The sequence below is a fragment of the Rattus norvegicus genome, chromosome 7 (assembly GCF_036323735.1).
Source record: "Rattus norvegicus strain BN/NHsdMcwi chromosome 7, GRCr8, whole genome shotgun sequence".
Classification (NCBI taxonomy): domain Eukaryota; kingdom Metazoa; phylum Chordata; class Mammalia; order Rodentia; family Muridae; genus Rattus; species Rattus norvegicus.
In genome coordinates, this window is record NC_086025.1 from 63,572,570 (window position 1) to 63,588,806 (window position 16,237).

Genomic DNA, 16,237 nt, shown 5'->3' on the forward strand with positions numbered 1-16,237 from the left:
CGAGGTGTATGTGAAATCCTAAATTGACTTTGCCTCACATTTAAAAACTTGCTTCAGCCCAGAATGATAATTAAGAAGTAGTGCTGGCTTGAATTTCTTATTATTTAATCTTAACCCCCAGTTCAAATTCGCACATTTAAAAGCACGGGTTCCTATTTAAATAGGCCAGAGTCATGAAGCATATATGAAAACAGGCTCCTGGAGGGCTGAAGCCCAGCCCTCACCTGCTGTGCTTCCTGTGGACCTACTAAAGGCTGTTCCATTCAGACAATGGCTAAGAAGATGCCAAGAGCTGCAAGCATCATAAAAACACTATCAAAACCAGGAGAAGTTCATGAGGCAGTGTGGGCAATTAGGGAATGGAGATAGCTAGCCATTGGCACGAAGCCCCAGGCCTTAAAGCTAAACTCACACTGCTTACTGGACTGGGGAACCACAGCCAGATGTACCAGATGTACTGCACAGAGTTCAGACATGTGTGGGCAAGATGCTAGGGGCCATTGCTACATGGAAGAGATTTACCAATGGGTGACCCAGCGGGTGAGGGAGATCTGGGGCAAGAGTCGCAGCAGATAAAAACACTGGTGGTCAGTATTCACTCTCAGTCACATACTGGGTATCCAATGTGCCGTAGACATTGTGGGTGACATTAAAGGTGTAAGGGTTCAGAATGGGAGAGTCTGTCCTGTAGTTCAACAGGCAAGAGATCTGCACTTAGAGTCACATTCGAATTTCCTCAGTGGAAAATTGAGAGGTCAGTCTATCACTAGAAGTAGACAAAGGAGAGAGAGAGAGAGAGAGAGAGAGAGAGAGAGAGAGAGAGAGAGAATGAATGAAGAGGAGGAAGAAGAGAAAGAGGAGGAGGAGGAGCCCGCTGTATGACGTAATCATAGTGGGTCTCTAGGGAAGGTTTCATGGAGCTGTTGGTTGCCACTGTACTGTTCTTCGATCTGAACAGACAAAGCTATAGTACCATCCAACAGGGATTTTTATTGACAGTCAATGGCACAGTTTCCATAGGGTATATCATTTGATGATGTCAAGAACATCTTCATTTACACAGTCAGAATCCACAGTGTCCACACAGTGATAAGGTGACCTAATGCCTCATTTCTCAGAACATACCCCCATTGTTACATAACTATATTGTGAGTCTTCCTTGTCAATAAGCCTACTTTGCCTTAGCCAAAGAATAAAGTTACCTCAGCTTCTGGCTAAAAGATCAAAGGGATGGCATGTAGTAGATCTGTAATTTCCATATAGTTTATTGATTTTGTATTTAGTAAGAATATATGATATATGAGAAGTTATATCGAGTCCTGTAGATGCCAAGGCGAATATTGTTGTGTTTTATAAAAAAGAAAAAGAAGCCAAGGATATATTTGGTGGAGGTGCAGTATGGTGTAGGGAAAAGGTGGCCCATGCTGAGGCAACCTTTTCCACTGAGGTACCAACCAAACATGACAGTATAGTGTAGAATAGAGTTTATTTAGGGCATGGGGAGGGGAATTAAGGGGGGAGTAGAGACAGAAAAAGGCAGAGAGAGAGAATGAGAGAGAGAGGCAGGCAGAGACAAAAAGAGGGGGAAAGAAACAGAGAGAGAGAGTAGAGGAGTAGAGGCTGGCCATGGACACATGGAGAGAAGGAGAGGGAGATGGGGAGAGAAGGGACAGAGAGGGAAGAGAGTAAGAAGAGCAAGAGGAACCCACAGTGTCCATACAAACTGGGGAGAGGCCCAGCAGCCCTTTTACCTGGCACGCCTGTCTGTTGCCAGGTAACTGTGGGGTGGAGCCTAGACAAAAATGCCAACATTCCCCCACTTTGGTTTAATCAAAAAAGGAAAAATTAGAAAGATTAGAAAGAGGTAATGGTGAAGTAGGAATAGGGTCGTCATGATCTTTAGCTACTTCCTGCTGACTTTGGGAAAGCGTGTCTCTGGGAATCCTAAGAAAATGGCTATGGTTCAGTCTTAGGAGAGTTCTTTCTTAAAAACAAAACAAAAAAAAAAACAAAAAAAATATGTGAACATTTCAATTAGCGATTGATTAAGCTAGCTACTGCCTGGTTCACCTCTGCCCCTTTCCTACTGGGATTATGGTCTCTTAATCTCAAGGTGCATTTTGAGTGTTTCTATAGTGTTGTATTGCTTCATGATGTGATGGGGCCAGAACTTGGGCCAGACCTGGAGATCACAGTAAAAGTGGATTAAAGCAAAGGACTTCATTTGGGAGTGACACTAAGTCACAATGCGCCAAAGGACACTAGGGAAAAGGGGGGATGCCCAAAGCTTGAGATACTGGGCGTGTCTCATCAGAAGAGAAAAGGTTACCACTAAGAAAGGAAGTTTCTGTGTCAGAGGTAGAGAAAAAGAACCACCCTAAAAGGCAAGGTCTAGCCCAATACAGTAACGGGTAAACATTAAGAGAGATGCACAAAACCAAAAGGGCAAAGACAAAAGCTCACAGTGACACAGCAGGGTTGGAGAGAGTCTGTTCCCAGACATCTGCAAAGAAGAGGCCACAAGGATATAGTTTTCCCCAAGCCAGCAGCCCTTTACAGACAGGGAAAGATGAGGTCACCCCAGGGACACAGAGATGGTGTCAGCCTAAGATTCTCCTGGGTGATGGTGACTGGACTCCCTGAAGGGATAGCACTCCGTTCCTAGTCTCAGGATTGCCACTCTTCACACCTCAGCAGAAATGCCAGCACTACCCAGTACAATTATTTTATCATCAGTTTCTACCCGGTCCGCCATTCATCAACTAGATTTGTGGCTTTCCTAACAGTTTGATTTCTTCTTTCTTTCTCAGAAAAACATTGAATACATGGCCTTGCATGAGTGCCCCAGAGTCAATCTCCAGGACTGGGAAAAACAACAACAAACGAGCAAACAAACAAACAGCAAGCAAACCCAGTAAATCTTTTTATTCAGTCAGGCAAGAGAAAAATCACTATTTTATGCCTCCTGATGAAATTACAGCCCGCTCCATGATCCTGCTACTTAATCGCTGTTAAATACAAACTTAAGTACCGAGGGCTCAGGTTGCCCACATTTCTTTTGAGGTCTCAACCTCTCATGTGTTTATTTTCTCAGATTTCCCAGCTTAGGAATTGCAGGAGATAGACTCGGCCACTCACCACAAATTTAAGATTGGCCAAAGGACACCGTGGCCCTCTGAGGACTCATCATTTCTGGCTGACAGTAGACCTTAGTGTTAAGCTCAGCAATGCACCATATGGGGGTTCTCAGCAGCTCCCCATTGCTTACTTAGGTGGGTGCTGGTCACGGTGGTATGAGTTTGTAAAATTCTGTTCTAAATCATAAAAGCAAACACAAACCTTGGATCAACCTGTCCCTGGGTCACATTACTTTTATCTCTATACAGGATTTTTGTTTTGTTCTGTTTTTGTTGTTTTGTTTTGTTTTCAGCATTACCAATCCATCGATCCCATAAGATTATTGATTAAACATTTGGAGTAAGTGCGGGCATCATTAGGTGCTAACAGCAGCTGACAGGGAGACTATGGATAATTTCAACCAGTCTGTTTATTGTTCTGCATAGTTTATGGTTTTCAGTCTGGGTGTATTAATAATAATCCTTCTGAATCCCAGAGCACGCGTCTTGGGAGAGGACAAAGCATCCTCTCATACCTTCTCTTCATTCATTTCTGCAGCACCCCCATAAGGCAGGAGGGTCAGGTATTCAGACAGGAAACCAGAGCAGACGCTCAATGACTTTCCCGGGGACATTTGGTTAGCCACAGACAGAGCCATAACAAGAATGCAAGTCCCGTGATGTGGAGGTCAGCGCTGATGCCATCGGACTGGCGCTTCTCAAAGGATGATCTGTGAAAGCTCCCAGCTTATCCAGGGGCTGGGGTGATCTGCAGCTAAGGTCAGCTGCCCTGCCAAGCGGCCTTCATGCACTCACTGTCTGGGAATTGAAAGAACTGTAATGTTGCTAGTGTGAGGTCTCCCTTTAAAATACGTATAAAACCAGACCTTTCCTTGAACCCTCTTTCTGGGATCTATTTCACTTCATTCTTCCTATTACCGACAGGACTGAGACCCGCAGGCTACAAAGCTGGCTTCCCTTCAAACTACCCACTTAAATATTGTTTTCAACACATAGCGACTATAAATTAGTAGACACCGATCTTCTATTACTGGGTGTGTTCGTGAATATCAGTTACTTATTCCTTCACTTCAACTCTGACGTGGGCTTGGTTCTTGCCCTCCAGTATTAGTTATGGAGATAGCTTTCCAAACCAGATGACTTCTTAGGAAACATACTAAAGGACTTGAAATTTAGGCAATAAAACAAACCACTTGTTCCGGTAAACAGCGCCACACCCACACGCTCCTCAGTTTTAGAATCTAACTGCTGAGTTCAAGCCCAGAGCCCCAGAAAAATAAAAAATCTTTAAAAAAAATTAAAAATCAAGTAAGCACACAAAACTCAAAATAAAACAGAGGTTAGTACACATGTCAGAAAGAGATCCCGTGTTTCCACTAGAAGGTTCAGTCCACTTTGAAGAGGACTGATAAGCTTTGAGATAATTTGCATTGTGTTTTTTTTTCTGTCTCCCCTCCCCCTCGACTCTATAAATCTGCATTCTTATCTCACTCCTAGCTCCAAACTTATTTTCTCATTGCCTGGGTGAGAATTTACATGTAGGCCATCCTAGTGTGCTAAACTCTATAGTTCCAAATTAACTCAACGCTTCTTCCAAGTTCAATGATCACATGGTATCAAAGGTCTTAAAACATGTTTGTGGTGAAACTTCCTGCAACAGACAGACAGACACCCGGTGCTTGATAACTCCCCATTAGTTGACTCATTCATTAAAGAGTTCATTCAAGAATCCCTTGGCACATCTAGAAGGCATGAGGACACACCAGAAATAACCCAAGCTATAGTCCAAGAGCTACGCCCTGATTCTGTCCTTCCCCAAATGATCGCTCTGCTGTTTACGTAGCCTCCTGTTCTGGGATGTTTCTCTAGCCTTCAATAACCCTATGAATTAGAATCCTCTCCTCCATGATGCTCAGTATCTCCCACAGCCAGGACCATGGCAGCCTGCACAGAGGTCCTGTCCTCAGTAGCCCTTGAAGACAGTCTTAGAGAACAGGGTTTACCCCTGTGGCTGGGAAGGCAGCACTGTCAGCTTGAGAGTGATAGAGCTGTTACCTACCCCATCCTTATGCTCCACTCAATTCACTTGTGAGATAGGAAAAGTGAGTGAGAAAAGAACACCTCCTTTCCCATTGGAAAATGTCACAGTTCAGTCAACTGATAAGAATCTAGCACAGCCGACGGAACATTCACTCGCTCTTCATGCACTATGCTGTTTCTTCTAACCCGGCCGCCATTTCTAAAAGAAAGTATTCCTCCCTACCATTTTCTTTCTCTCTCATTAAAATCACGCACATCTTTCATCATTTTGTTCAAAATTCCGACTCTTCATCTCATAGTGTTAAGTGGAAATCTTCTGATTAGAACACTCGGAGAAAATCTGCACATCAAGTATCCAGCACTTAAAGAAGCTTAAACCAGATTGTATACTAGATATAATTACATTGAGAAATGCAACTTTCATTATAAGCCACAAAGGAGAATTTCTTTGAAAAATGCCCATTCTAGATAACACATATACACACAATAAACTTTGTTTAAAGCTTAATTTCCTGCAGATCGACCTGATCAATTCAGAGGATCTTGTTTTCTTCTTTATCCTTCCATCCTTCCCTTCTTCTTTCTGCCCAGGTAGCTTTAGAGCAGTAAGAAATGGCTAAACAAACAAATAAACAAACAAAACCATCATGGATACCTAACCAGAGAGATCCCTCACCTCTCTACCCTCTTCAGCTCTGTTCTAAGCTATGCCATTTCTCATAATCTTTAGGTGAAGGCTATTTTCTCCCCTATATCATTGCCAACGGTTGCTTCCCTGGCTCTGATATACTTAGTTGTCCATGGCCTAACTGATAACTGTCAGTTTTGCCTTTTGGCTCACCTCTCTGGACACTGGGATTTCTTCATGTCCCAAATACCATGCACAACCCATAGGAAACCAGAGTTGGGAAAGGGTCATCATGAACTCTTACAAATCAAGTACACGTAAGTCACTAATGTCATTTCTGCCTTTCTGGAGTCATTCCATGTCACTGTTAGACAAGATTCTCAACCATCCAGAAACAATCAGGTCAGTCAAAGCATGCTTGTGTTTATGATACGTTATGTTTTGCCTATTTGAGGAAACACTGTCCCCACTAGAAGAAAGATGTGTTCAAACTGTGGCTAACTTTCCAGATTATCCTACTTTACAAAGTACTCTTCAAAACTTGAAAATCTGCCACATTTTCCTATGTTCAATTATTCAGTACTGACTTTTTTCTTCTTTAGCTCTTTCAGAAGAAGAAATGTATAAAGATTGAGCCTGGATTAAGAAAGAAGCTATCACTTGTGTGTTGGAGCTAGAAACTATGAATGTTAATAAATGACTATTTGGGGATTAGGGTTAATTCCACTAAGACTGAGTGAATTACAGAGGTTGGGTAGTAGGAATGGCTTAAAGCCAATATAAGCTTAAATTATATTTATAAAATCATAATACCTAGGGGTAGTGAGATGGCTCCGCTGGTAAAGGGCATCTATTGCAAAGCTTGCAGATTTGAGTTCCATCCCAGAGACACATACAGTGGAAGGAGGGAATCAACTCCCACAAGCTGTCCTCTGACTTCCATATGTATGCAATGGCATGTGTGTGCTACACCAAAGTGCAATAAAAGTGTTTAAAGGGTGCTACATATATGTAGAATTTAATAGCTAATATCTATTGAGATTAGCATGCAAACAGAAATATGTGCTATATTGCTATAAACACAAGAGCTTTTCCTCTCCCACGAAGCAAGCAGAGCAGTGATGTAAGTCTATGGTCTACCATAGACTACTACATCTAAGCAGTACCATCTAAGAACAAACTCCTGTTTCCTGGTGTCAGCATCCTTGGCACATCTTCATGGTCACATGGAAGGTTCTACACTTTCAAGAATCTTGTCATCCACCTAGACAAATGTAGGATAAATAATCCTCTCCTAGTAAGTTTGCACCTTTTTCTTCAGGTAGAGATGTTGATAGAAACATCTGCATGCATATTACTGTTTAGGAATGTGCTGGAAGTTCTGCCCACCCCCAGCTTCCCCACAGCTGTGGAGAGGTGGGTTTAGAAAACATTCACTTTCTTGCCTTCGTAGGTAAGAGATGCAAGGAAAAGAGAAGGTTATAAATTTTTTCTGGTATTTTTATTGATTTTCGTTTTGTTTTATTTTGTTTATGATAGCCTAGATACTCTTGAAATAAAGTACTCAATTTTGAGTTTCTGTCTTCACAAGAAACACATGACAGGACAGGTGCTGCACAGGAGAAAAAAAAATTAGCCTGAAGAAAAAGAATTTGTAGGAAAGGACATCTGTCTGGAAATACTTGAAGGGCTGCTGTAAGAAGGCTTCTCTTGAATTGTTTAAAATACAGAGCTGGCACTGGAAAGCAAAATGTATTGGGGGATACTTCATAGTCTATCTTAAAATCAGCACAGTTGCTCTCAAGAAAAATAAGCAGAGTAAGTTAGAGAGAAGCGGTCATATGGAGAATAAAACCCAAAGCCACACCTGAATCTCCCATCTTTTCGCTCTCTGCCCCTCCTTACGTGTGTCACCTCTCCCTGTACACATGTCTGCAGGTGCTTCACTTGCACATTCACCGAACTCTTCTTCCTCCTCACAGAAATCCCATACTAAATCCATCCCCTGTCCTCCAGCTCAACGTTCACCTCAAGCATTTCAGAAGGATGGATTCCCATAGCTCAACAGCTCAATCTCTTGTCCCTAGTCCAAGGTTCTGAGAGGAAAACATCCTGTTGGAGGAGCAAAAGTCTTTTGTCTTCCCTTGCTTTTATCAGATGTGCCCAGGAACAATAAGAATACATACCGCTTAGAGCTGTCCTTATTTATACAGTGAGCAAGAAAGGCTTTCTCAAAGCAAGGCTTACTGAGAGAAGCAATGGTGTGGATACACTCAGTGTTTCCCAGGCTTGCCCTCCACCCTTCGTCTCCCTCTCTCCTGTCAAATTCATTTCTCTGAAAAACAGGTCTGCTTATATCTTCACTGAAGTATTCTCGAATATCAAAGACCAGACTTTGTAAAATGCTGCCTGCCACACAGTGTCCTCTATAATATACTCTGTTTATTCCTATAACTTTAGGTTTCATTGTTTCCCCCTTCCGATGAAGCAAACCATTAGGCTATCCTTCTCATGGTTTACCTAGGTCAATCCCAGTCTTGCCTGTCGTGTTGGTATAATTATGAGAAACTGCTTCCTTTACTCTATGTCCTGGTTTAGATGATGAAGGAGCATTAGTCCTTCAGTCTGAACATTATTTCCTCATCAAATTTACTTTCTTCAAGCGCAACTGCTATTAATATCTAGAAAGTATGCCAACATATTTTTTATATCAAAAAGTCTACTGACCCAATAAGATAATACCTTCTTCCTTCCTAACTCATGCAGCATTTTAATTGTTTCTCATCTGCATTATTTCCATTGAAGCTGTTATAATTTATTGTAACTGAAACTTGTGACTACCCTTGCTTCCACTCAGACAAAGCAGATTAGTAACGAGAAGGGGTCTTGTACGGAAGGAGGTAAGGCTGTGCTGTGTTTGGTGTCTGAGCAGCCGCGGTGCTGCAGGAGGCTCACTTTAAAGCACTGTGTTGATGGGGGAAACCCCCAAGAGCTCAGCCTAAAGATGAACTCAGTGGTTGTTACTGGAAATGGAAATGAAATCTTTTCTTCCTTGTTCCCTTCCTCCGCACGTCAAGGTTAGCATGGGGGAAGGGTAGACCAGCACAGTGGACACATCAACCAGCCCCACCTGAGGAGAGCGGTGGTGGCTTTGAGTCCAGTGTTTCATTTGGCCACCCTGAACTTTCTCACCAAATGTGCAGACACATTTCTGGTACCCAAGCAACATCACTACCTAGTTATAGAGACCCTCAAGACAAAGAGGCTCGACCTTGAACCCTGGCTTTGCCACAGATAGCTCTGTATCCAGGGGAAATTCTTTACTCCTTGCAAGTTCATCTCCTCACACAAAAACCAAAAGCATGATAGCATAAATCCCACAGAGTGCTTCTGAGAGCTGAAGAATGTATGTGTGTTGTGGTCTTTGCATGTTAAGTGTCTGTTTGCATGTTTCATTATCATTTGGCTTTCATTCCATGTCCTATGTGTCCCTGGGGGCCCATGGAATAAAGCCACAGATTCAGGAAGTAGTCCTTCAGAGTCTGAAAGATAGGTCTGCGCTCACATACATAAGGCCCACTGATTTCTTTCTTTCTTTTTTAAGATTAAAATTAATAGTATAAAGTAGAAAAGAAATCATGGAATCATCTTGAATATGGTAGTTTTCTTTTTATGATATATTCAAATCACCTTTATTTGGTTTTGCAACATTATATTATTTGAATATATTGTTTCCCCCAAAAACACAATATCAAAAAGGTTTTGTTGAGATATTTATATTTTACCTTTCTCAGGTGCTCTTGCTGGTTAGCTACACGAGCACAACAATTTTCATGATTATTACCTTACCGGTAAAGACTAACTTTTATCTGCCATCAGGTGGTTTGCTGTGAACTTCTGAATGCTCAAGGTAACCCCCACCTTTGAGGAGATCGGTAGGTAGTTCCTGCAGTCATCAGAAGGACATTCTAATTCTTTTTTTTTTAACTTGAGTATTTCTTATATACATTTCAAGTGTTATTCCCTTTCCCGGTTTCCGGGCAAACATCCCCCTCCCCCCTCCCCTTCCTTATGGGAGTCCCCCTCCCAACCCTCCCCCCATTGCCGCCCTCCCCCCATAGTCTAGTTCACTGGGGGTTCAGTCTTAGCAGGACCCAGGGCTTCCCCTTCCACTGGTGCTCTTACTAGGATATTCATTGCTACCTATGGGGTCAGAGTCCAGGGTCAGTCCATGTATAGTATTTAGGTAGTGGCTTAGTCCCTGGAAGCTCTGGTTGCTTGACATTGTTGTACTTTTGGGACATTCTAATTCTTAATGGACCCTTTCAAATGTCTGTCACTAACTAATCCCCATGACCTATGTACCTGTCTCTAACCATCCCTGCACTGAGCCTTGGATGACTGGCGCCTGAGCCGGACTACTCTGTCTTGAAAAGCTGAGGTGAGGACTACTTCCCCATGAACTGTAAGACAAAGAGTTGATAGTTTGGGCCAACACGAAAGCCTCTGGGAACTGACCAACCACTTTTTTTCTTGTCAATCAAAAGTGGCTGGGCAGAAGGGAAAGTTCAGGTACAAAGTCAAAGAGATCCAGCTTGTGGAGCTGAAAGTGTCAAAGGTCAAAGTGCCAGCTATGGAATGTGGCCTGGACTGTTCCCTCCCCCCACAGCCTACCCCGCCACCACCTGAGTACATAACTGGATCAGTTACCTAGCTATTGAGTGCGTGGAACCCTCTACTTGGTGGACAGTTCTTATATTAGAGTCCAGCGACGCCATTTTCTTCATGTAGAATTGCTATGTCCATTACTTTAGGTTGGCACCCTATGTACAAAAGTAAAGTTTAACTCAAACGTTATATTCTTTGTCAAATTTTCAAGAGTGCCTTGCACACATTAGCAGGTTCAGTGGTACCTGTTAATCATTAGCACTGTTCGGCATCAGAACAGAAGGTAAATACAACGTCCCAGGAGATATTTGAGCAAATTCTCATTAACGAGTTTGTACTGCAAATTAGAAAAAAAGTTTAATAAAACATCTGTTAGTGAGCCATAGCAGGGGAAAAATGAACTTGAATACGTCCAGAATTGCTTCCAAAGAAATGCAGGCTCTGTGTTCCAAAGGTTAAAGTATATAGCATTTATGACATGGAAACTGTATTTTTAGAGAGAGTCGACTTAGTTGAAGATTCTTGAAAATGAAATTCAGGCAGTGCTCTGCTTAATGGAGAGCCTTTTCTTAATTTTCTATGGATTTTAAAAATTATATAATTGCAAATGTTCATTAGGATATAATTAAATAGCTCTGTTTCCCTAGTTACTAATATGTGCCAGGGTGCTGCAATTACCCAAGTAATTATGAAAGGAAAATATATGACTTGGCAAGCTTAGGAGAATTACTCTAGATACAGAGAGGCTCCGCTTTGGAGAAAAGACATTAAAATACAGCAGAGGGAAAAAAGACAAAAAAAATAACATAATCGGATGGGAATATTATATAATGGCTCGTGGTACATAGAAATGCCCACTCTTGATTTTTATGGGTGTATAGAAGAATACAATGATATTTGCTCAGCATCCGCAGAGGTCCAAGTCTGAAGATGTCCAATGCCCTTGGCTTCTTTATTGTACCTCTGATTTAGGCTAGTTCATGGCTTGGCCTCAAGTTTACTTATGGCGACTAATGTGATCTTTACATTATATTTTATTTTATGATATACTTAACAATAAGTGGAGCATAATTAAAACTGTGTGAGATCGAGGGAAAATGCCCAGAAACTAAATACCTTTTAAAAAAATGTGTTCTTTGCATTTAATAGCATCTGAACTATTTAAACAGCTTAAATTAAATTAAAGTTAATAGAGTTTAATTAAAGTTATAGTCAAAGGAGAAATATCCTCTCATAAAAAAAGAGAGTGTTGTGCTGGGTCGTGGGCATGTTTTCTTACCCGCTTTTGGTTTATACAGTGTTACATACATCCAGCCAACCACGAGTACTGTGTGGAAAAGAATCTTCCACTGCCACAGGTAAAATTTCCTGTTCATGAAAAACCTCAAAGATAGCCTGATCTGCCCAACCAAAACCGGGTTGTTTCATGGCCAAGAGTGGGAAAGCAGAATTCTCACATCAGCGATAAACGCTTGGGAAGAATTCACAGGGAGGAGAAGAGCCTGGATAGCCTGGGTCCGGAACATGGAGGAGAAGAGCCTGGATCCTGAGCACGTGGACAAAGACACTGCTTCCTGAGGCAGGTGAGGACTTGCCTCAGACTTTGTTTTTTTTCCCTGCATGTCCTGCTGTGGTGGATTCAGTTCCTCCCTGGACAGGAGCCAGTTTCTACCAGAGAGGCAGAGGAGAGTTCAGGAAAGCAAAAGATGCTTTGAGCCAGCAAGATGAGCTGGGTTGAAAGTGAGCAACATGGATCTCTGTTTAGCTCAGGCTCTCTCTCCCCTCCCCCTCCTCCCCTCTCTCCTTCTTTCTTTTTTCTTTCTTTTGAAATGGTGTCTTGCTATGGTACCCATGCTGGTCCCCACCTTCTGAGCTCAAGTGACCTCACCTTCTGGAGTAGCTGAGATACACTGCCCTCTGCCCTTGGCAGGCGTTCATTTGGCTAACTTGGACAGCTCTGGTTTTGTCTAGGTCCGTAGTTTAACATGGCATATGGGCCAAATATTCGCTTCATGTCCTTAATAAGTCAAATTCTAGGGTGCGGAGATATGGTGGCTCAGCAATTAAGAGCACTGGTTGCTCTTGCAGAGGACCTGGGTTCAGTTCCCAGCACCCAAATGACAGCTCCCAATCATCTCTAACTACAGTAACGGTGTATCTGACACCTCTCTGATGGCCCCCAGTTCCTTCACACACATAATGCAAATACATGTACTTAGTATCACATACAGAGAGAGACAACAAACAAACAAATGCAAATATAATGCTCCTTAAAGAAAAACAAATTCCAAACCTCCAGAGCCACAATATGGAAGTAATTTCTAATACGACTTCATTGATTGTTCATCTTTATCATTCGACGTAGGATGCAGAACAAAACTATTTTACTTTTCCTTACTTTTTATTATATATTTTAAATTCTTAAAATCACACTTTATTTTATGTACAGCAGAACAATTCCCATGTTAATAACTAACACTATCATAGAATGATTTTAAAATACATTTAAGCAGAAGAAAGAACAGAGAGGCATCTAGTTACATAATCCCTCCTCTTGAAAACAAATTTTTAAAAAAATCACTTTGTCTAAGAGGGTCTATATGAGAAATATGTTCAGTGACAACTTGTGTCAAGTTGCTGGTAAACTGATCTTTGGGGAAACAAGAAAGCAAGCCCAATATGGAGTTAAAAAAAGAAGAAGAGAAGGGCTTCTTAAATAATAAAAAATAAAATAAATGCCAATTAGTCACGCACCCACACATAGCCATGTTGAAAGAGCATGAAGTAACACCGAGGACTATCAAAACTCAAACTGAACATATTGTCTCCTTCTCCTGGGTGAATGGAAACCTCGATGCTGCTAAATGACTGCCCTGTGGAGCGATCGCAGGATGGCAGGAAGTCCGATCCTTGGTACAGGGAGGCTGGACTGGCCACCTCTGCTTTTGCTGTGGCCTTATTCGCAGAAGTATCTCACGTTTTCCTTTGTGATCATTACTGCAGCAAATGTTAATGAATGAAAGAAGTAATTAATTAGTGGAGGAATATACGTTTCACCCGTGCTCAACAAAAACCCTAACTAATGCCGATGCTTCTTTGAGTTACCTGGTACTTGAAGTCAGCAGAACAAGTCCTTTGTTTTGTAACAACAAGAAAATGACCAACTACTTTTTACTGATTAGCTTAAATGCCTACTATTGTAACTAAATTTTTGAATAGAGCTTAGAATGAATCTTTTCAATCTCCTTAAAATACATCCATTTCCAAATGTGACTTTATGGTGACCCTGTTCTTTTTTTTTTTTTTTTTTAATTTATTTATTTTATTTGTATGAGTACACTGCTGAGAGTGGATCTCTCTTTGCTTTTCATTTCCTGGAACGCTCCTGTGGTTCAGTCTGGTCATTTACCGGGTAACTGGGGATGACCTTGACATCCTCCTGCTTCAACCTCCTAAGAGCTGGGGTCACCAGCCTGCATCACCATGCCCAGAAACCAAATAAAGAGCCTGTGTACAGAGGTCATACAGAGCCAGGCCTTTGCCCAGGTCCTCTGCATCCTGTGAGCCGGGGTATGATATGGGAGCTCTTATGTCTCTGAGGTCATATGTCACTGAGGTCACTTATGAACTGAAGGGCCTAAGGTTGGGTTCAGTCATCTCATTGTCCCCATCTCTGCAAAGAGGTGAGAGGGAAGCAGCTAAGTGATTTGTTTGTTTTATGTATTTGAGTACACTGTCGAACTCTTCAGACGCACCAGAAGGGGGCATGTGATCCCATTAGAGATGGTTGTGAACCACCATGTGGTTGCCAGGAATTGAACTCAGGACCTCTGGAAGAGCAGTCAGTGCTCTTAGTCCCCACGACCATGTTCTTGATATGATTCTTCAGTTGCCAGACTCTTCTATAAAACACAACAACTGAATTATCTGACTGTTTCAAGTCAGCAGCAGGGTTGAGTGTTTAAAAACATGAAGGAATGCAATACTGCTGACACTTTACTGACTGGGAAGATTTGGCACACTACTTAGCTTGTCTGATCCTTCATTTATTTCACCTCTAAAAGAGAAGCTAAGTTCTCTTGAGGGCTTTTGTAAGAACCACATGAGATGCCCGCATGCTTTAAGATATATATTAACATAACATGTTTCTGTAAGAATTACATAAACTGCACTTTGAAGGTTAGACCAGTTAGAGATTAGATGATATCTAGGGAGAGTCATGTATTAAATAAATATGAAACTCTGTGTCAAGAAACAAATATTCATGTTTCACTAGATCTGCTTTATGATGCAGATTGGAGCACTTCATTCAACAGTTTCACTCTCTACAAAGATAAGATGACTTGGAATCTAATAAGACACACACGAGAGCACTTGGGGAAATGACTGACCTACGTAAGTATCTCTTATAATTCTTATTGGACTTTGAGCTTACAATACGCACAACAGAAATAATATAAACACGCCCACAATTGTTCAAAAATCCAGATGAAGATTCCGAGTACTGAGACATGTAACTGCAACATTAGATATCCAAAGCTTTTTTTTAAATTCATGCTTTTTCTTATAAAATATATTTGGTTGGGCTTTCCTCTTCCTGATCCCTTCCACTTCCCTACCCCTCAGATTCATCTCTGTCTCTCTGTCTCTGTCTCTGTCTCTGTCTGTCTCTATGTCTGTCTGTCTCTCTGTCTCTGTCTCTGTCTCTGTCTGTCTCTATGTCTCTGTCTGTCTCTCTGTCTCTGTCTCTGTCTCTGTCTGTCTCTATGTCTCTGTCTGTCTCTCTGTCTCTGTTTCTGTCTCTGTCTGTCTCTATGTCTCTGTCTGTCTCTCTGTCTCTGTCTCTCTGTCTCTGTCTCTGTCTCTCTCTGTCTCTCTCTCTGTGTGTGTGTGTGTGTGTGTGTGTGTGTGTGTGTGTGTGTGTGTCCTTCTCAAACAAAAACAAAAAAAGACCCACAAAAGGAAGCCGAAGAACAGGAAGCTAAGACAGCCCACACGCAGCCATGTCAGACAATGGATTCTCCCAGCTTCCAATGTGGGTCTCTTGAGTTAAGAAGCACTGAACACCAGCAGGGTCAGGATCCCCTTAGCAGGAATATTATTAAGAAGTGACATTCACTCTGTGGTATATACTGGCTAGCCTTTGTCACATATGACTTCATTTAAGTTTCACAAGTAAAATCTGTATAGGACTTCTCACTTCAAAAGTTAAACAATACGCATCTATTAGTTTGATCAGCTATCAAGTAGTGAAGTCAAACTTGAACCCAATCAATTCACATTTTATGATTAAGTTAAACCACGATTAAGAATGTTATATAGGATCTGAATGTCCTTAAATAACTGATAATCTAATACATAATCCCAAGCCTTTCTATATCCAGAGTGAGGAGAGATGCAGGACACTACCAAGTTGGCACCTTCATCAATGAGTTACTGTGGCAGGTACTTTCTGTGTTCTATCTTCACATCAGCTAGGGAGTCTGCGCATCATGACCACCCGTGAAATGGGCTTAAAGAAAAGCAAAACTGATGGCAGAGCTCAGAACTGAAGCTCTTACCCTTCCCCCCAGGTTTAGCACACCAAGTGTTTAAGCTGAAGGGAACTTAGACCTCTCCACCAGCTACCATTCTTACCTACAAGCAGCATCCAGGTTGTAGAAGCCCATGATCTCTCTATGCCACTGTAAAGGATTAAGATGATCTCTGCCTCTGGGGAGCTCAGACTATTCTTGAAATCAGCTAGTCAGAAAGCAACTCAAGT